Source organism: Phlebotomus papatasi, chromosome 1, assembly GCF_024763615.1.
Source record: "Phlebotomus papatasi isolate M1 chromosome 1, Ppap_2.1, whole genome shotgun sequence".
NCBI lineage: Eukaryota > Metazoa > Arthropoda > Insecta > Diptera > Psychodidae > Phlebotomus > Phlebotomus papatasi.
In genome coordinates, this window is record NC_077222.1 from 81569836 (window position 1) to 81593056 (window position 23221).

The 23221-nt window shown below is 34.4% G+C and overlaps 1 long non-coding RNA gene across 1 annotated transcript in view; it reads right to left on the reverse strand.

Annotated features, from left to right (window-relative positions):
• LOC129810348 (uncharacterized) overlaps positions 1 to 23221 on the reverse strand; it is a 158143-nt gene that overhangs the window by 57351 nt on the left and 77571 nt on the right. Inside the window, exon 3 of the long non-coding RNA XR_008752726.1 lies at positions 12940 to 13056. This is a non-coding gene — a long non-coding RNA (uncharacterized LOC129810348). The remainder of the gene's footprint in view (positions 1 to 12939; positions 13057 to 23221) is intronic.

The window sequence follows — 23221 nt, forward strand, 5'->3', positions numbered from 1 at the left end:
TTTAGAATCGATCAGATAGGAAAACATTCAAAGAGCGTGACGTTACTTTTCTTTTTAAATTAACGATTTCATGGTATTTCATGATAACGATAACATGGTATTGGTTCCCAAGTAGATGAAAGGTGAAAATTTAGGAGTCAAAAACTAAGGGGTTTGTATAATACTCGTATATACAGTGGTGGAAATAAGTATAATTCCACCCCATTATCCTTAAAGAAACTCAACAAAAACAGAAGTCTCGAAAAAAAGTCAAACGTAGATCATAATGTGAACGATATTAACCTTAAATTGGTCAAAAATAAATATCATAGCGCTAAATTTATTTAGTGGAATTATACTTATTTCCAGGCTAAAAAACAAAATTCTATTGTAATTCTAAAAATAAAATTATAATAAAAAATCTGAATGTCGATTTTTTATGTTGGCATGGATAGTCCTTATGACCTACGTTTGACTTTTTCTCGAGACTTCTTTTTTTTGTTGAGATTCTTAAAGGATACTGGGGTGGAATTATACTTATTTCCACCATTGTATAATATTATTACTTTCTGTATGAAGTACGAGCAATAAAAGTGTAAAAGGAGCATAAAATAAACGTCAAAAATACGTCAAGAAGGTGATATTGAGTATGAAAAAAGCCTTAAATTGTTCCATCTCAAAAATCAGCTTATCTTTTAACAAAATCGTCATTTCATAATATTATTAATAAAAAAGACTCATAAAACATGTGCTTTAATTTTATTCTCAAAATCAATAGAATTGATATTTATTTTAGTATAAAATTTTTTTTTTATCGATACGAAAGTTGTGAAGTTTCTCAAATTCAATGCTTTAGAAATATTTATCTGTGAGGAATAAATATCCTCTCAGAAATAAATTATAGCTAGAGTTCCTTCAATAAATTCCACATAGGAACGATTCCATCCATTATTCGATCTTTCCCACCAAATTCTCATGCACCTTTTTGATTATGCACATTCACATGTCACTCTCTTTTAATGCCACCTCATTTATTTTCTCACACAGCATCCAAAAGGGTTGCATAGAAACCTGAGGTAGAACAAACATCAACGGATTTCCTATCGATTTCTCATCCTTCCTTCTCACACATTTCCATTTGCAAATTGCATGCAAAAGATATCTCTGAATAAATTTGGGGATTAAAAAACGGAAGAAGTTTAGACAGAATGAATCAGGTAGAAATTTTTCAAAGGTTAAAAACTACTCGTAAAAGGGTACATGAAAGAATATTTAATTTCACTTTCATTGCAAATTCCCGATGTTTGAGGAAATTAAGTGCTATATGAAGGAATGAAAAAAAAAAACAAATTAAAAAAAAAATGCGCAAGAAAACATCTTGAAGAAAACTTTAATAAATTCTCTCACTCTCATCTTACCATTTCGAGTATTCTCCTATGTACACAAACATACAAAAATATACTAAAACGACATTAACCTCCAACAGAGAAATGATGAAAGTGAAAAGTTGTGTAATTTATTTCACTTCTTTTAACCTTGTGAGATGCAAAAGTTAAAAAGTTCATTTTTCATTGTGCGCGCACACACGATTTCTTTCTCTCTCAGAACTTCTTTTCTTTTCTCCAGAAAATTACCATCACCTATGTATACATAAATATAAATTGAGCTGTTCCAAATGTCCTAGAAATAAAACCCGAACCACTAATTGTTGATTAAATTAATATTATTTGGCTATTTAACTAATTTTTCTGACAGGTTGTCCGTTCTAGTTGTAATATTACAATCATAAGAAATTAAACATTCAACTGGGGATTTTTGTAAAAGTCTGCAAATCAAAATCATTTTGTCAAAGTGATTTCGACCTTGCTGAATGTTTGAACTAAAAGTTGATTTTAAATTAAGTTGTTTATTCCATTGAGAACTAAATGGATAGACTGGACAAACGTTGTGATGTAATATTTCGCAAATTTTTAAAATACCATATTACGGGCTTCATTAATACGGGCCTTATGACTAAGGCTCAGCCATAAGGCTTAACTTCTCTAATTGATTATCAGTCGACTTTTTTTTTGAAAACTGACTTAGAAATCGACTTAAGTAGAATTAATCAATTCAAATCAAAAGAACCAATTAAATTTGTTGCTATTTAAGATTTTAAGACCTTCGGAAGGTTCTAGGCTAGACCTAAGTCTTAGCCATATGGATTAACTGCTCTAATTTCTTATCAACCACGATTTTTTGGAAAAATTTTACTAAGAACTGGATTATTAAACATAAATTACCTATTAGGCTCTCAAAAAGCAATAAAAATACTCGCTATTTAGGGTTTTGAAACCTCAGGGAACTGGGCTAAACCTCTAAGTATGAAGACCGCATAATTATATCTTCAGAAATAAAAAGTCTAAATACACTTTAAGAATAATTAATTATACATTCATATGTAAAGTTCAAGTAATGGAAAAGCTAAGAGAAACTATAAACTCATCTTACTTTTAATTGGTAATTATGTTAGTTTTTGAGTAAGTGCAAATTTATTTTTTTGAAGATAAATCTATTATTTTTTGTACGAAAAGTATGACTTTGTTCCACTGAATTGGCATTGAACATGTCCGTTTGGATCAAAATAAAATATTGTGCTTTCTGATGATTTTTACGGAGTTATCACACTAGAAAATTTCACATTAAAGTTAAAGTGAAAGTTGCTCATTAAAACTTCTAGAATCACTCGAAATCGCTGATTTAATCAGGACACATTGCTAGAATTGCTCAGTCACGATGGCACACGGGTTGCCAGATGAGTGTTTTTGTTTTTAAAACATTTCAGTCGTTTGAGCGAAAATGTGTGATTTTATTGAAGAAGAGGAAGTTTTCCTCCTGTACGCTACTTTTAGGTCGCGCAAAAGGACCCGCTAAACAAGAGGAAGGAGGACGTGGGCGACAGATTGCATCCTAATGCCCTGGACACACTTACGACTAAAGTCCAGAGACGACTAAGCTAGTTCATAGCCAAGTCAGTTCCTGACACACTACAAATGAGGCTTAGCACCACATAACATAACTTTCCTGGGTTTTTATGCAGATATTTCTACTGAAATGCACTAATACTCCTCTAAAAATGAAACTATTTATAATATCATGTCTCAGTACACGTCCAAAAATTATTGTTAATTACAATTATTTGTGAGGTGGAAGCAACTCGTGACTTAAGACAATTTAGGCGATTCTAGTGAATAATTCTTGTTGTTATACGTGAATTGTGAAGTAAATTTAAAAGTAGTTTCATTTTCAAAGGACTACTAGTGTATTTCAGTAGAAATATCTGCATAAAAAACCAGGAAAGTTATGTTTTGTGAGTGCCAGAAAATGTTAAGCCTCGTTTGTAGTGTGTCAGGAACTGACTTGGCTATGAACGAGTTTAGTCGTCTCTGGACTTTAGTCGTAAGTGTGTCCAGGACTTAACGCGACCTCCATAATGCTCATAAATTTGCTCAATTCTCATTAATTTGCTCATTATTTATCAATCGTATTATATGCTATTTTAAACCAATTTTTGTGAATCGAGTCTACTTTTTTATTACTAAATGAATGGATTTCTAAAAGCTCTTGACGAAAATTGCACATTAGGACACATATCAACAACAATTAATGTGAATCATGTTAAAATTTTAATGTGAAATTCTCTAGTGTGATACCACGGTTAGACTCAGTTTGCCGACGACTTCTAGTCATTTGAGATTCCGATTTTAAGACAAAACGTACCAAAAATGAGAAGACTTAATACATAAGGCTTTAAGGGCCAGTAGGTGGGTGGCCGGGTACTACAAAAACAAAAACATCTGCTTAAGGAATTACGCAAGTCATGAAGACTTATAAACCGCAAATTCCATAACACTCTAACGTCTGTTTATTTAATATGCAAAAAAAGTAGTGACATAATTTTTCTAGACTAATTATGGTTCAATAAACTCAAAAATACCATCCGTTCTTCATAATCTCTTTTAGTTTAGGAGCAAAATGCGAAAATATAAAAAAAAATGTGAAGCTCTTTGCTCCTAAAATTCATATTTGATTTTTTTTCAATTTTCTAAATTAAAATTTACAAAGTAAGAACGACATATCTTTAAGTAGAAAATAAATTTATTTTAGTCAGATTTATTTGAAACCGTAAATTAAAATTTACAAAGTAAGAACGACATATCTTTAAGTAGAAAATAAATTTATTTTAGTCAGATTTATTTGAAACCGTTTTTTTTTTGATTTTGGAAAAAGATTTCTTGCACAACAATTTTTTTCCCACGTTCTCTCTGACTTGTGACACAAAACTGGGGATAGCAACTAAACGAAGAGTCAAAATTAGTTCAAATCTTCAGAAGATGTCGGTAAGACTATGACCGAGGACACTATAGCAATTTTAAATCAATAAACTCATTATTGTCGCAGAAAATGTGATTTTTGTAATGCAACTCTGGAGTGACTCGGGAAACGTTAGAGGGTTAATTAATTTAATTTTTTTTAATAAATTCGTTCAAGTTTAATTCATCTGCTTATAGGATTTTTTTATGACTTAAGATGAATTTACTCTTAGTAATCATGACTACAGCAAATTATGTTCTTCAAAAAATATTTCGAAAAATCAAGTCTCAACGAATAGCTCAATTTTTAAAATCTTTAAGTAAAAATTAAAAGAAAATATTATATAGTTTAAATCTGGTCCTTTTATTTGTTAAAAATACGAATTTAATAAATTTTTCCATTATATTGATAAAGTATTTTCAAAAAATATATTTTCTTAGTCCTCATGACCCACGTAAGCCCTTAAAGGGTTTATAAATATACAGAATCGTTCCATATCTAGTTTTGACAGAAAATTTCCTTTTCGAGATTGTTGGATAGAAAATTACATACTTTTTATTTCCCAATAACATAAAACTATCGTTCTGGTACGGTTTAAATTCATGTACCTATGTCTTACTAAACATTTTTAAAAATAAGCTAAAAGGAAACTTTTTAAGATATGGACTTTTTCGGTAGCTTGCAGGATAATTTGTTAAAAATCAGACACACCGAAAGTCGAGCTATGCAAGGCGGCTTTAGCTCACACATCATGCAATTAAACTTTTTCCTAAAGGGTTCTCCACACTAGAAAAATTTATATCCATATCGGAAGTTTTTCGTATACGTAGCGTATAAGCAATTTACTTCAATATCACAGGCCATAAGTATCCACATTTAAAAATGATACTCTAATGCCCTAGGCACATTTACTGCTTCTGGATTTTTATACTGCTTTATATCTTATAGTTATAAAGGGTATTCTAATATAAGGATTAAATTCTTTTTCAAACTTTCTTTATTCTTTAATTTTCCGATATTATGGACTGACGCTAAAGCTATTGCCAGTGTGCTGTAGTACCACCAAATGTTTCAAATGTATCATTTCAGAGAGTTATGATTATATTTTATTCAAGTTTAAGTTGATTATTAGATCTTTCTAACAAGAACACTTAAAACTTTGATGAAGTATGTCATTCGAAATAGGTTAACTATCAAATAATGTGGCATTTACTAGATAAATTTATGAAACCCGAAGAAACTGTCATGTCTCGAAAATTGTATAAGTGAAAATTCAATGTAAAATCTTGCATCGCGATAGGGGTGTTTTAGCTATTTCTTTTGCAGGGATAAAAAGAAAAATCAGGGTGAAGAAAGTATGTTGGAGAAAGAGAAAAATCCACCATCACAGATTGTTGAAAATTCAGCATGTTGGCATGATTCGCTTAATAGAATTAAATCTTGTTAAAATAACCACGTTTCAGGACTAGTGATGAGGATGAGGGAAAAAAGGCGCCAATTCACCATGGAAAATAGAGTTGAGCTTTTGGCGCGAAGAGAGAAAGAAAGCTTCTGTTGATGATGATGATGATGAGGTGAAAGAAAAAGTCTTTTGGGTTGGAAAAAGCAGCTGAGAAAAACGAGAATCATACAATAAAGAAACACCAACGACCTTTTTAGTATTCAACACGAAGCTGGGAAGCGAACACCATTCCTCCATTTCACAATATGGAGAGGAGTTCTTTTCTGGAGCAAAGAGAAACACCACCCAATTTGCCTTCTTGCACTCCTTGCTGGAGTTTTATAAAATTTTCATCAGCACCATCATCCACCCCTCCAATGAAGATGCCAAACACACACAAGAGAACTGGAATGTTCTGTATAAATTTAAAACTCGCGAAAGTCTCTTGGTGTCAAGGTCGTTCGTTGCCAATGTTAATTAGAATCGATTAGACGCGCCGAGCTTCTATGTACCCACTTTTTGAGATGAAAACACACACAGCAATTTTATATATAAAATAAAATATTCTTTAAAGGGAGTGAAACTTTTCTTTTCACTTTTTTTTGTCTGCCACACTCCGGCACTCCGCATACCATCATCCATGTTCTTTAATTTTAACGTAACTCGCGCAACGAAGAAATTAATGGGGTTAAAATCGCATCAGAGGGAGGCAAAAAAGATACCACACCAAACATGCATAAATGAATTCATTCGTTTCTTTTTTTCCTTATCACATCTGCATTTTCAACGCTTCCTCACCATACCCCTTAATTTTAACGAACAGCCCCTTGACGAATCTGCATCTGGTGACCCAATTTTTCAAAAAATCATCTGATTTGTGATAGCAGTTCATGTCACATAATAATTTTCATTTCAATAAATTGAGCAAATCTAAAGTATCCCTCCTATGTTGCGAAGAAGAAATTGAGATGGCAATAAATACGTTACAATTGAATGTATACAATTCACAACACCTTGATCAAATTTGATACGTGGAATTCAATACAACACAACCCTTCAGCCGTAAAAAGAAGCGGAACATTGTATGACAATGTCAAGGTATATTCTTATATCTTAAAGAGGATGACAGAATCTATAAAGATGATTTTTTACTATCTGGTTCAATATTGCAGACATTATTAAATGTTTCCATAAGGGCAGAATCACATTGACAATAAAATGCTCGCCGTAGTCTCATCGTATTTCGTTAATTTACAAATTTTCATTGCAAATCTTACGTAAATTTTCCATTACCGTATTACCTTATCTCATACTCGGTGGCACTAGATAAAAAAATATAAGAAAATTGAAGAAATAAAAGGAAAATGCGATAAACGGTGAGCAAAAAAACTGTACGATTAATTTCTCTTACAGTTTTTTTTTGCTCACCGTTTATCGAATTTTCGTTTCATTTCTTCAATTTTCTAATCACCTAGTGCCACCGAGTATGAGATAAGGTAATACGGTAATCGAGAATTTGCGTAAGAATTGGAATGAAAATGCTTAAATTAATAAAATATTGTGAGCGTTTTCTGCCCTTAGGGCAGAATCACATTGACAGTAAAACGCTCGCCGTAGTCTCACCGTATTTCGTTGATTTACGCATTTTCATTGCAATTCTTACGCAAATTCTCAATTACCGTATTGTTTTATCTCATACTCGATGTCACTAGGTGAAAATAGTATAAGAAAGTTGAATACATAAAACGAAAATGCAATAAACGGTAAGCAAAAAAAAAACTGTAGGATTTTTTGCTATAGTTTTTTGTACAGTTTTTTTGCTCACCGTTTATCGCATTTTCGTTTTATTTATTCAGTTTTCTTATATTATTTTTACCTAGTGCCACCGAGTATGAGATAATGTAACACGGTAATTGAGAATTTGCGTAAGAATTACAATGAAAATGCGTAAATTAACGAAATACGGTGAGAGGTTTGACGGTGACGGTGTGCATTTTACTGTCAATGTGATTCTGCCCTAAATCGAAAAAAGTTACGTGTACAGTGAACGAAATTCAAATAGGTATTTTTTTTTGAAAAATGAAGAGGGGATTCATAGTGTGGTCAGTTAGTCCGAGCAAGTTAGTACGGATAGGTGAAACTCCATTCAGTTGGAACTACATTGAAAACACTAATTTGTCGCATACTTCTAATAAAAGCTACACTCATTACTATTTTCACCTATGGTCATGAGATTTGGGTAATGGTCAAAAAGTATAAGATTGCAAGTACAAGCTGCCGAGATTGGTTACCTTCGGGCGGTTAAGGGAATCACTCGTCCAGATCGAATAAGGAATGCAGCCGTTCGTGAAGAATTAAGAGTTGAGGAGTTGCTTCCTCGGGTTGAGAGATCACAACTTCGATGGTATGGACATGTTCAACGCATGGATAGAAAAAGGTTTTCCAGAAAGGCTATACAAGCCATTGTGAGAATTCGTCGACCTCGAGGTAGACCTAGGACAAGGTGTCTGAATCAAATTCAGGATCTTGCCTTCACTCGGAAAACAGCTCTGTGGAAACGGGTCTTGATTTAGCTCTTGAAATAAGAACGGGCATTTGTGTCTTGGGTTAAAGACTATTTTACTTAAAGAAAAGCATTTATTTTAGAATACGCTTTGCCTCAAGAACGTACAGTCTTTCAATTTACATGCGTGGAAAAAATATAATTTCAAGTACTGAGTAGTTCTTAAAGCAAAGCTAAATGAGTTTTGATTCTAGTATCAAATTTTCTCTGTTATATCGCGACAAAATCGACGTACGCTCACAATTAAAAAGAGAAAATTAAATTCACATTTTTTTAATGAACCACCATTACATATACTTTTTAAACTGTAACTTGTCACATTCCCTCATTTTCTACTGAAATCCAAGCGAAATTGATCAAGTTTTATCCAACTCGAGACTCACATTTGGGAAGATATTTTTCCATCCGACTATCGATGAGTGAGATGCCTCTGAATATCGTGACATTTTTTTTTCACAAGACCACCTCGCAAAATTCTTTCAAATATTTCACTATATAAATTTTCAAAATAAAAAATCATATTTCCACAACACTCCAGAGACTCGAGCAAAGCTTATTAGACACAATGTTTTATTTTCCAGGAAAAAATGTTTTTCGTTTTTCGAACGTATTTCACCTATTTTCCACATATTTCTTGTCGGCACTGTAATTTATTAAACCAAAAGACACTTCACTAACTGTAGAGGCTTCTGCCCACAATTTTAACTATAATTTCATTGAGAAAACTCTCGAAAACAATCACAACTTTGCGAATTAATTGCACTGTGAATTGTTTTGTCTGTCATTTGACAGCACTGGAAGCCACTGAAAATTTTCTAGAGAGACGGTACTCTCTCTCTCTCTCAAGACACGGCAGCTCTTTAGTTGATCTGTTTTAGAAAACAGCTCTTGATTCTAAGCACGACATGTTTAGGTTGATTCGGGTCTTAAAATATTCTTACAGACAAGAGCTGTATTTTAGCAAGTCCCATACAAAGTTAGAACTGCCTTTTTCTGAGTGTTGGAACGCTTTGGGATTGAACTCGAACATTTTCCTGAAGTAGACTGTCTATATCTGAACTAGATGTCTTAAGCCCGTTACCCCAATAGGGATAAACGGTTCAAAATGATGATGATGATGACTTCTAATAGGAGCTGAGCTTCAGCGTAATATAATTAAGATAGACAAAACAATTGTGCATTTAAATTAATTTCTAATTAAGTCCAGATTCCTTTAGAAATATACGAAAAAATAGCGTTTGCAATGTAGCCCTACCCCCTCCTATTATTATGTCAAGTAGAATCTACTTTTCGCGGATTTCCAATCGACTGGCGAAATGGTGCTTCCGAAATAGTGGTTTCTCTAACGGTTGTGTACCGTAGACAGTTCGTAGCCATTAGGTTTTATCGGATGGGATGTGCAGCAATTGATAGGAACATGTGGAGCTATTTTAAGCTAGTGAGCTTGATATGATTTTTTCGCATACCTTTAAAAGAAGTTTCACCTGACATAGAAATAGATCTTGATATACCTGAAATAGATTTTGTTAAAATTTTGTCAAATGGATATTCCTCAATAGATAAAACCTTTTCTCTCATTTTACACGAAAAACAGCTTTTTAAGAGACTTTTAACAAGATCCAGTTAGCCGCTGATTTAGCAAAACTTTTCCACATTCTGTATATGGAAGAACATCCTTTTGACAAACTTTTCTTTTTAATTTGGAAAAAATTTGACATGGTGCAATTGGTAAGAGCGTTCGGCTCTTGACCGGTGTGACTTCCAACCGGACTGTCACAGTTCTGAGTTTTAGTCCCACCCGGTGTAAATGAATGAAGCACATGAGCACTTGGGCACTCACATGAAGCACTTGGGGACTCATTGGCTCAGTTGGTAAAGAGTGCTGGGCTCTTTGGCGCAGAGAGTCCCTGATTCGATCAAGTGAGATCGAATCGCGCCCGGTGCAAGCTTGGAAAAAATGAGTGTCTGGATGGAGACAGCTTTGAATGTGGTAGTACCAGTAAAAACACACAGCAATAATAATCATCATGAAGCACCGCCAGATAGTCTATTCTTTGTGCAGCCATCTCTGCCGTTCATTAGCTCCCAACCGGTTGAGCTCTTCTTCAGTTGCTCTGAATAATTTCATTGAGCATCTACGGTCCTGCTCGGACGGAGTGTTGATCAGCCGTCCAACCCCACCATAGGACTTGTCGATTATTCATCGCTTCACTCACAGCGATACATTTGTAATTCATGCACATCTAATGCGTTACTTTGTATAGAGGACTATCAGTCCTATTAATAAATAAAGATTATTATTATTATTATTATTATTACATTTTTCACGAAACATTGTAAAATAAAGGATATATTTGTTAACTGAACAATTTATACAAAATACATGTTACTGGAAAATAAATCTGACAATTTTTTTCAGACTAAAGCTGCCTCTGCACTAGAGAAATTTATATCCATATTGAAGAGTTGACATCAATTTCTCTAGTATGTAGAGGCCATAAATCACATTACATCAAAGCACGATTTCCATATTTATTTATTTATTTATGGAATTATTTATTCAATTAATTATGGACATATCTCATATTTAATTATTTTTTTGTACAATAGTCACTTATATTGTTGAAGTGTCTATGTTATGACCAATTCTGCACGTATTAACATTAAGTTTTTGATGTTCGGAAACAATATCATGGACTTTTTAAATTATTTCGGTGTTGATGTGCTTTTAAGACGATAATTGTATGGGTCAACTTCATGCGTTATGGACTCTACGCATTGGGAGCAACGGGAGCAACTTTCGCCAAAAATTGTCTTTTTAAAAGAAATTGAGTGTGGTGCTGTAGGTGAGAATGTAAAAATTCTGCCAAAAACGCAATTTTTGACAAAAAATGCTCCCATAACTATAGAGGTGTTTACGGAAAATCAAGTAAACAACTCAAAACATTTAATTATGAAGGAGGAAGTGACTCTAATTTGTTTACTAATTAAGAATGAATTTTTATTTTCTTTAAACTTTTTTTATCAAAAGATTTAGGGTAAGTGTGCCCAATTTCGGCCAGCTTTATATTTCGGCCACTTTGAGTGTAATTTCTTTCTGTTTAAGTTAATAGTGAATCATTCTTTAAATTTTGGGTAAAACTTCCCAGCTGGATCATGTATTTTGCGTAAAAAAGTAGATACTTTGTGAGCGTCTCTCCGGTGAGGTAATGTTTTCTATTCCGGCAACATCACTTGCTTTCCTAAATTTCTTATTCATTTTATTTATTTTTTCAATTTATGAGTTGTACAATGCCCATAGAAAAAAAGGATCGCGTCTTTGCAAAAGAAGATGTGGAATAGGCCTTGGAAGAGTTCAGGGAGGGCAAACTGCTACGGAAACTGCGCGTAAATTTGGAATGCCAAGGTAAACTCTTCAGGTCTTCAGGATAAATTACATTCAGGATTACGGAAGATCTCAAGGCTTGTGGGTTATATAAACGTATCAAAGTAAATGTTTTTAAACTCGTTCTGTATGACTTTTTGAAATTTTCTATCCGTTGCTTCACAAAAGGTGGTCACAAACAAGGTGGCCGGTATTACACTCAAAGCGGCCAGAATTCTATCCAACGCAATGTCTATATTTTTATTAATTTTTCAATATTTTAGGAACTGATTTAAAGAAAACAAAGATGATAAACTAGTTTTCAAGGTTCTATACAACCCTCCAGAAAAGGAAGTAACAATAAATTTCAATATAAAAATAATTCTTGAGAATTTCTCTATTTCACATAATAATACTAAATTAATAAATAATACCACACCATCCTCTTTTCGAAAAATACTTATTTGAATTTAATTCACTGTATTTCGACGCAAATCCTTTAAAACCAGGATAATCGACGCATTACCGTTTCAAGATTGTTTAAAAAATATATTTTTCTAGAATTTAAAACTCTCCTCTAAAAGGAAAATACCGGCAAACAAAGAAAAGACGTCCCTCCGTCAAGTATACTCAAAGTGTGCTTGATTTTGCCAATTGATCACCTTCTAATATATTTTTTTGAATTGCATATATACGTTATACACAAGAATAAGATCTCCACCAATCTCGAGTGTTAAATCAAATTGTGTGACCTCATGTGGCTCCTCGAGATCTCAATCAAACCCCACGAATTTTTCTCAATACACTTTCCACACCATCGAAGCTCTCAGCATAATTTTAATCTCCCCAAATAAAAAAAAGTGGTACCAGAAGAGAGTCAGAAGATTTTGATTTCGAAGCATCTGTTGGAGAGACAGCTCAGACCGACAAAATTTTCATATATGTACGTATATATAAATCTTCTATCACAACGGGGAATAATTGGAGTGTGAGAGAAAAACTGTTTTTCATTTGCATATTTTTTCCCAAGCAACATTCTCTTCTCACTCTTTCACGGTGGAACAATAAAAATGGTTTCACTGTTATTTAAATTCACATCTGATCGTTCATCCCTACCAAAGACATCCCTTCATAAAAATATTCTCATCCAGAAACGTGTTGAATAAAAAAAAGATCCTTGTTGCGACTGAGAGGCGAGAAATGCAAAAAAATAAAATAGAATTAATTTCAGAGGCTCACCCCGTTCATTGAATCCAGCCCATGGCACAGTTTTGCATCTCAGGTAATAGCTGACAGACAAACTTTTACTTTGCTCCGAAGTTATAATGAATCCGGTACAAGTATTTGCGGGTTTTCCTAGAAAAGTTAAAAAACAAAAATTTGTGAAAACTGTGAAGAAAAAATCAATAAAATGTGCAGAAAATTCCTTGGTTTGAAAAAAAAAAATGCAACGATGGTGTCTAAATAATACATAAATCAGTCAGCAATATCCTTATTTGCTGAATGATTAAGTTTGTCGGACAACAGGGAAACCCCGTGGACAGAGAGTGTGACCATCCGGCGAGAGGGTTGCATACCCAGGTCACCTTATTTGAGGGTCAATTGACCAATGTTGTCGGCACACGATGACCTAAGCGCAATGCCCAATGGTCAGTCATTTGTTCAAGCATTTGCAACCCCAGAAAATATCCAGGGAGTGAGTATACCAGTATATGTGGTAGTAATATTTGAAATCCCAGAAAATATTTCACCCTTATAGAGAGAAATATGGTGGCAGCTTTTTGGGTTGTGCCACACATAAACAGACCATTAATCAAATTTCCTCGTTCCTTTTGGTCGCAAGAAAATTAATCAAAGATGAACCATGGTAGGGGTGTCAATTCTATAAAAATATCTCTATATTTTCCATCATACTCGGTCTCTCCATTTTCATCTTTTAGCGTCTTTCCAACACCCCCATCCCCCTGGCTAAAGTGAAAATTCAATGCGGGAAAAAGCTCAAAGACACCTTTTTCACTTACTCACTCGTACATTTGGAAAGTAAGGCGATTTTACTGTCCAGCATTTTGTCCTTCTCGAAAATTCAATAATTTCTCTCCATCCCTAGTTCCATCGTCCTTTTCAACCTTCGTCGCCCCATCGAGACTGTCTTTTATCCCATGGTGATACTTTGCCGCCTCGCAATTTTGTCTCTTCAACACCCAAGCGTCGTCGTTTCAATAAGAAAATGACGTACAAGCCACTCAATGAACCTATCTAACACTAATTCGTTCTTTACCAAGTCAAATATTGTTTTCAAAAATTAAAAATTACATAAAATTGCAAAATTATTAATATGAATGTATAGTAATTTGTTCTGAACATTCCTTCCGACAGTAAGACGACGGCGGACGCATTATATGTGTGCAATTTCAATGGCCGGAATAGATAGATGCCAAACGGTAGGAGAAATCGACTCCATCTTCCATAAATCAATCTAGACGCATTTTTCTTCTTCCGTTTATCCCTTCTTTCCAGCCAAAACCAAGTCTTTTGGTTTGGTTTGCGGAATCTTAGTTTTTTCCATTTTGTTTTTTTTTACACTTTTGTTTTTCCCAGTTTGCCTTTAGAAACTTTGTCTTCGGTAATCTTGGTTTTTTTGGAAACTTTGTCTTTGGAAATTTTGTCTTTCATATATTTTACAGTTTTATAAAAATAAGTAATTTAGGCTGAGTTTAGAGTCAAGGAAAAGTTAGGGAAATTATCAGTATCGCCCTTTGGGGCAAAGAGAAATTTTCTGTTAGCTGATTTTGGGAAGTTATCAGTATCTACCCTTGGGGCAAAGGGAATTTTTTTTTTTGTGTTTTGGAAAGTCATCAGTATCTCCCATTGGGGCAAAGGGAAATTTTCAGTGCGTAGGGAAATTTTTGGGAAGTTATGAAATATACTTGTGGAGAATGTATGATAGACGAAATTTCCGATACTTATGCAAAATGTATGAAAGACAAGATTTTCAAAGACAAAGTTTCCAAAAAACCAAGATTACCAAAGACAAAGATTCCAAAGACAAACTGGGAAAACAAGAATGTAAAAAATAAAATGGGAAAAACGAAGATTCCGTGTCCCTCATCACATAGAATTCCAATACATCATACAAGGATAATTTACGAAAAATTTACAACTGATTCAAGATAAATATTTCGGTTTGTGTTTTGTGAAGACTGCATAAAATAAAATATTTCTTAAAAGTAAAGGAAATTTTGCAAGGTATGTGATTTATTTCATATACGCAAAGCCATATGTAGCAAAATTTATATCATGGTATGATCCAAATTCATTTTGAAATAAAAGGAAAAAGATCTATTTTAAAGATTCTCCACTTTCGCTTAATAATACTGGCACACATTTATATTAGAGCTTGTTCAGAAAGTCAAATAGGGTAAGTGTGTCAAATTTCGGCATAGTTGCATGCAAGCGCTAAAGTCTCAAGTTTGAGATGTAATATATTTAATAGAAATTGATTTTTTTCATTACTACTACTTTAGAAGTGTTGCTTAGAACCTTGTAGACAGTTTATCGTCCTTTATTTACTCTAAAATCATTCTTAATACATTTTAAAATGAACAAAAATGTAGACATAGCTTTGGTGCCCTATTTCGGCCACCTTCATTCTCATAGTTCCTTGCCCTTCGGGAATTCTTCCAATGTCTTTTTCACGTCATCTCGTTTGTCGAAGTTACATTTTTTGTTATTCTTTTGCATTGTATAATCTCTAAAGTATGTAAAAACTAATAATTCATGGAAATTCGAGGAACAAAAAAGGTGGCCGGAATTTGGCACACTTACCCTACTGATTTTTTGTAATTCAGTAATTTGCACCGGACGGGACTTGAACTCAGAACTGTGACAGTCCATCAAGCACAGTTAGCTGAAAAAAGCAGAGTTTTCAGAATATTTTTGCTGAGTCGATCAGTAAAAATATGCTGACCAATCAGAAGTTCTCGAAAAAAATGCTAACCAAATACATGAAAATGGCACTGTCTCGCAAGTGTCGTATTAAGGCTACCAGAATTCATCTGAAATGAAATCGGTTAACAACTGGTGCTCGCTGGAAGTCGAATCGGAGGTCACACCACCCAAGAGCCAAATGCTCTTACCAATTGCATCACGGACCTTGACTTTCGATATCGATTATTGTTGGGCATAACGAATAAATAAATATTCACCAATAATGCCCAGCGCACAATAACTTTTGTTTGTAAACATATTTTAAAAATTTTCAATGAGAGTGAGAAAGATGACTAGATCTAGATTTCATTCACTCTCACTGAAATATGAAAAACAGGGGTGGAATGATACCTTATCGATACTGTCGAATCGACAGTATTGATAAATCTACATCTCTTAGATTAAGGAAATGACGACATTTTACAGATCGATAGGCAATTTATTGTGATATTCTTAAGAAAATGTGACTGTTGCTAAATAGCTACAAAAAGTACAGCTATCGTTGATTTTTTTTCCAGAATCGACAGTTGATACTATCGAAAATAAGTTATTATATCGCCCCAGGTTTACAAAACAAAAGTTATTGTGTGTTGGGCATATGACCTTAGGTAGGGCGAGTAAAAAATAAATAAATAAATAACAAATAAATAAAAATCACATAAATTAAGCTTAATACCAACACATGAGAGAAAATATGATTCATAAGAAAATACTAATAGATTCTAGATTTATATTCAATAATATATTTTTTCCATAAAATTAAGTATTTTATTTATTTTTACGGTGTTTATACTAGATAAATTTGTCTATATGGTTTATATTGATGTAAATTGTCTACGCTCGTGTAGGAAAAACTATCGAATATGGACATAAATTTCTGTAGTATGTAGAAGTCATCATATAGAGAACATCTCTACTGGCCTTACAATATATAAAGAAAAATCAATAAAAAAAATTAAAAATAGGGGAAGAATTTCAGATTTCATACATTGTCTGACTTCGAACACTTCATATATTTCCCAAATTCATTTAATGAATTTAACCTATTTTATCAGGAAATGCGACATAAAACTAGCTATTAAACTATGTTGTCATAGATAGGTTACATGCATTAAATGAATATGGGAAAAATATGAAGTGTTCAAAGCTAGGCTAAATACGACGAAGTCTTAAAGCCTTTCCCCAATTCCAATTTCTTGTTATACAATAGCGTTCCTCAAATTTGAACATTTGGAGGGTATAGATGACATTTCTCACTCCTCAAATTTGAACAATATTTTCAAAAGCATAACGGAATTCATGTGAAATTCACTTTCCCTAAAATTAAGATAAATAACTTTAGAGAATATATCAATGTAATTTATTATGAAATAAATGGAATTTGTTGCGGAAGTTAATATAATACGATAATATTGAGGAAAAACCAGAGAAAAATGGAACTCCACGAAAAACTTTCTTCACATAACCTCAAATTTTACATTTTGAACTCAACCGTCGTTCAAATTTGAGGAGTTTAATTTTGAGGAACTCGACTGTAAATAGTTTTCAACAATATGTTCGTCGCCTAAATTAGCAATTCTTGTGTAATCTGCGTTTTATTTTAATTAATAATATACAAGAGTTATTGATTGAAGTAACGAATTGCTTATTCTAGATATTTTAGGTATAGCTTGGCCCCTGATGGATTTGTATTTTTTTTTCACGTCAAATTCTACCCTCACAAAAAGGCCTAAAAGCAACTTTCGTTCACTTGATTGTTAAATCACACATGGATACTCCAAACCCAGTCCCATTTTTTATCCACCACTCTCGCAACGTGAGTTAAGAGGCAAAAACAGCCCCAGGGTGAAGATGAAAAGGAGCAAAATATCCATGCGGAATATTGGGAGAAAACACATTAAATTTTCGCCATGATGTTTCTTCTCGCTCTCACCCACTCGACTATACACAACACACGAGAATCTCCATGTGAGATGAGCGTTCGGGGTGGGTTTCTTATATAATAGCGGGAGAGCAGCAACCCGATGTGTAGGGGTGACCGCAACTTTAGTTGCCCGTAGCAACGCCATAGCAACGACGGTCAGGCTTCGGCTAGCGCTTTTCTCTCTGGCACCCCTCTGGATCCGCAACCCTCTACGAAGTACCAGGCTGGATTAGGGTGAGAAGAATGGTGGAGACGACAACTGCCAACCACCAAAACCCCCCCCATCTTCAGCCTTATTCACCCTGTGAACACACACAAGGTACAAAACACTTGAGTGGCCGGGCGAAAGATGGAGCGAGAGAGTGCGCGATGGAGGGATAGGCTAGGCGGGGGTGGCAGGCAACTCTATAGCACTCTCGTGTGCACTGATGGTTGCTTTCCCTCAAGGGGGTGCTCATAGTCAGAGGGGACGAGCGAAAGATATACCACGCGCGAGAGAACGATTCTCAAATACATCAAATTCCACGAGTGTATGCTGTACCAGGAGAATGGCGCATTTTCCACACTGTACGTGGAGAAAAAGATCAATATAAATATAACACGAGAGAGATGCTACATCCTCTCTTCATACATCCAACTATATACATATATATACAGATAGAAAATTGGAGGGTGGAGTTTGCTAACCACCATCCGGTCGATTTTCAATTTAATACCTTACTTTATTTCTTTTATTCATTCACCGGCTCTCCTCAAAATATTTTGAGAGAAGAAAATATTCTTGGAAAAACTTTCAACATTTCTTTTAAAATTGTTGAAAGAAAAATGTAAAAGTTTAAACTTTTGATAATTCATCTCCTTTCTGCGAGTGCAAAAACAGTGAAACAACTACAAAGTTGACGGACAATAACCTTTCAAATTGTTTCTTTAAAACAAAAGAAAACTCCGCGATAGAAGGACAATAAAGTACAGGAAAAAAATAACCAAACAAGAAATCAATAAACAGATAAGGGCAAAGCTCTATTAAATCACAGGGAGTCAATATTCTCTCAATAAATTTTATGAGTTATATGCGAAATTAATTAAAATATCCAGCGAAACATAAAAATGAAGATAAAATGGTGTTATTCGCGAGCAGAGGGTGAAAAAATCGTAAACAGACTTTAAAGCAATTCACTGTACGTGAATCCCAAACCCTTACCCCCCCACACCCCAACCATAGAAAAGATACATTGAAGAGTGGATAATAAAATATCTCGGTCTGTAGATTTCTTTTTCGTAACCATCTCACACCTTCATCTACACCAACTTGTTAAATATTCAACGTAAGTCGTAATTCTTGTGGCAAATTTCGATAAGGCACGTCCTTTAACTCTCTTCTTAGGTATACGTCCTAAAAGGTGGCACAAGGTAAAAATTTATGGACAGAATTTGAGAAAAAATCGAATTTTTCTCCCAGCAGAATGGCATTTTTCATGAAGGAACCAAAGAAAAACTGAAGAAAAAAAAAGTTTCTTGCCTTGAGAAACACTCGAAGAATTTCTCTATGTATTGTATTTCAAGATTTTCCAACACAGTGCCTAGGGGCAAATAATTCCACACATCATCCCAACTTTTAATAAAAAAAACTTATCTAAAACCTCGTAAAAGCAAAATTAGGAAAAAACAGTTTAGAATATATATTAATTACTCTAAGAAACTTTTATCTTCAATTCCGTAGAATTAACATTGAAAAATATTAATACTAGTTCGTAAACCAATCATGTATTTAAAATTGAATTGTAAAAAAAATCGATAGAGAAACGGAGCATCATCGAATATGGGGTAGCACCGAACACTGCGATTTTTAATCAGATATTAGACTTTAGAGGACAAGACCTATATGAATTATAAGTACTATAGGGGTACTTGTCCCTAAGAAATGATCGAGATAGTCAAAGTAGTTTAGAAATAAAAATTAGTGTTCGGTTTTAGCCCATATTCGGTGATGCCCCAGTATCCTTTCTAATTCAGGAAAATATGCATCTTTCAAAATTCGGTGTGATCTAAGAGTTTAACACTAAACCTACCAAGACCGGTCAAATTGACCGGTTTAAAAACTTTTTAACACATATTTAAACGATATCAAAAATTACGAATTTCTTAAAATATTCATCGTCAGTTAAATCAGCATTTATCGTAACTTCATTTTTGCGATTTTGAGATATATACATATTTGGAATCAGCGTAATTTTGTTTATTAAACGCACTTGTGAAAAAGAAACTTTTATAAGCCCAATAAAAATTATTTTAAACAAAAATTATCGTAAGTGCCCTTAATTAACAAAAATTTATCAGAATTTGTCGTAACTTCCATTTTTGGGGAAGTTACGACAAATTTCCATACAAAATTTTCAATAATCAGCATTTGCCGTAACTTCTTTTGCTCGTTTGCGTGGCTTGTAATTTGCAGCAAAATTGCAATATTTCTCAATAAAACGTTTATAAACTCTTCCAAATATCGAAAGACAGTGCGAATAGTGTAACATGAAACCATTTTAATTCAATATTTGCGAGAAAAAAGTGAGAAAAAATCCCTACCCATCTGTCATTAATTCAAAACAAAACAAGCGACGTGGCGCACAAAATTTATTCAATAAAACTTATGAAACAAAAGCTTTTAGGGACAGGGATAACAGTATTATTGACTAATTTAGTCAAATAAAGGCGCTTATTATCACTAGAATAATTCAAATTGATATAATGCATTTTAGAAAATTGTCGTAACTTCCAGAATCTCCATACTTTGGAAGTTACGGCTTTATAAATGATGGAAGTTACGATAAAATATTATTGTGTTTCTTCTAACATATTTCTCAATATTGCAGCTTTTAAATAATTTTATAAAGATTTTTTCGAGTTAACTTACAGTTTATTAGTGCCACTTTCATTATTTTGACTCAAAAGTATCGCATTCGGGGCTCATTTTTAAGAAAAATAATATTGAACTGAAAATTTCGTCTCCTGAAAAGTTGTCAAAAGGAAGTTACGACAAATGCTGATTTAACTGACGTCATGTAATATATTTTACAATGTTTAAATTTTAATTACTTTCTCTTTTCCAAGAAAAAATTGTTGAGTATCCTACCTACCGCGGTCTGCCATTTGACCGAGCGTGCTATGTCAAACGACCAAAAACGCTCGGTGAGCTTTAGTGTTAAAAAAAAATAAGTTTTTGGAACTATTGGTAAGTGCTTGAATTAAAGAAAAGCATACGAATAGCAGAGTGGAAAAGTCAGCCCCGGTGTTTTTTGATAAAATATTTTAGCACCATCACCTTCTTTGATTGACTAGAGCTTGAATTCATTCAATCACATCAGAGAACATGATGGAAATACGACATTTACAGTGCTATCCAATAGTGTAGGCGAATTCAAAAACTAGCAATATCTACACAATTTGAATCCTTTAAGTGAAGACCGAAAGGTCACAATCTTACCATAAACCTTCTTACAGTAGACTCTCACTCAATCGGCTCTTTTTCAATCGGGCGAAAAATTTTGTTGACAATTTTCACGTTTAATTATGAAGCTAATTCGCTCAAATTCGCTGCAGTTCTTCCTATTTTATCGTGATTCTTTATAATTGAGCGCTTTTTGTGGAATTTACAAAGGCTTTGACGCCCAAATTTATCAATAAACCGGATGACATTTTGCCCCATATTCCCGATTGAGAGAGAGTCTACTGTAGTTAACAAGAAGCACACCAATCAGGGGGCATATTCTACTATTTGAGAATTTCTCACCACATTTTTAGTGAAGTTGACTCGATTTTTTCTGAGTAAACTTAGTGTATTTCTCGATTTTTGTACTCATGTGAGAAACTCCCGAATAACAGAATATACCCCCAGCTTCTGGTCTTAGCCTGACTCAGGACATGTCACTACTCGGCCCTGTCACGCGCCACTGTTTCCCAATTTCGCACCCGGTTTACCCCTAATGAGCTGGTGTTCTGATCCACTCTATTGGTCTATGGGGGACTGGGTCGAACTTGTTTCCTCAAAGCATAGCGTCTCCCCTTAGAGATCACGACCATCCCACAGAGGATTACTAATAGCTTGGGACAGTTTACTTTCGGAAGCGCGTTCATGCACCTCACACAGTCGTATAGGCCTCGGAATCGTCCCTTCTCATTCAATGCCAAAGATCCGTCGTAAAATCCTCCTTATAAATGTGTCCAAGAGTTCGCAATTCTGTTTGCTCAGGATCCGCATTTCAGACAAATACGTCAAGACTAGCGGGATTATCATCTTACACAATTGAGGAGCTCAGAGCAAAAAAACGCTATTTTAATAGGGAAATACATACGACTTAGAGTTTTTTTTGTTCCGAGCGCCTCAATTAGAGCTTCACCTTTATGTTCAAGGTTCGGAACCTAAACACCTTTGATAGACCTAAATAGACCTTATTCTTTCCATACGTGCACGGACTTCTATTGAGATGTACTTGTCGGTTATGATAGTTGACTCAAAGTAGACAAAGTGTTCACAACCTAACCCCATAGAAAATCCTATTTGACTAGTTTGAACGCCTCTACTTACAAAACTGCTTTTTATGCCAAAAGTTCTATGTAGAATATCTAGGTATGCAAAACAGCCATTTTGACATCAATCAGAATTATAATCGAAAATCTTTCATCACATTAGAAGACTTATAGAAAATAAAACATATTTTTTCAATTTTTCAATTAGAATAAGAAAATTAGGTCTAAAAATTTAAATTTCCACTTATGTAATACATTAAAACCAGTTGCTAGCCCCAAAGCGATTTTCTCTTTTGGAAACATGTGTGGAAAATCAAGTGGGTTGGGTTTTGTGTGTTGTGAGGGATGAAAGAGGGCAACCCCATTTTATAGAATTACTTGGTTGTATGTTCATGGAGATAAGAGGCTTCACATCCCTAAATTTCCCTTCAACCGTTTCACCTTCTTCATCGTCTCTTCGAATATTTTGAGAATGCTTTCGCTTCGACCCACCTCCTCCTCCTCCTCCTTTAACCCCCGCACATCATCATCATTCGTGACACTGAAAGCTCAAAGTTTCGCATACGAAAGAAGCCCCACAATTCAGCATGTGTGTGTAGAAAGGATGTGTGTCCTTCCGTTTGTTCATCATCATGGTTCGTGTGTCATCTCCAGAGAACTTTATATATAACATCCTTCCAAACGAAGACGACGCGAAGAGGATCCACTTTCTAGGGGGGGTTGATTGCGAGAACACCAAAAAGAGGGACGATCCACCAGGGTTTTTCGTTTGTTTGAGAAATGTTACATTCGCAATTTCTAACACACAACCAACGACATACAGCGACGACGTGACAGGATGAGGCCGCAGGGAATGGGTATTCAAGAGCTCTCACTGTGGGTGGGATTAAAGGATGATGTAACCCCAAAACACAAGAAACAGTGAAAAGCACCCCCATGAAAATTCGGTGCCCGGGCAAAAGCTCCACTTCTGCCTCGACTTCTCGCCACTCTTCTCGGCCGTCCCAAAAGCTCGTTCCTCGCCTCGGTCCCTCACCCTATCACACGCCCACAATTTCACATTTTCGGTGATTTCACATACGACTTTTC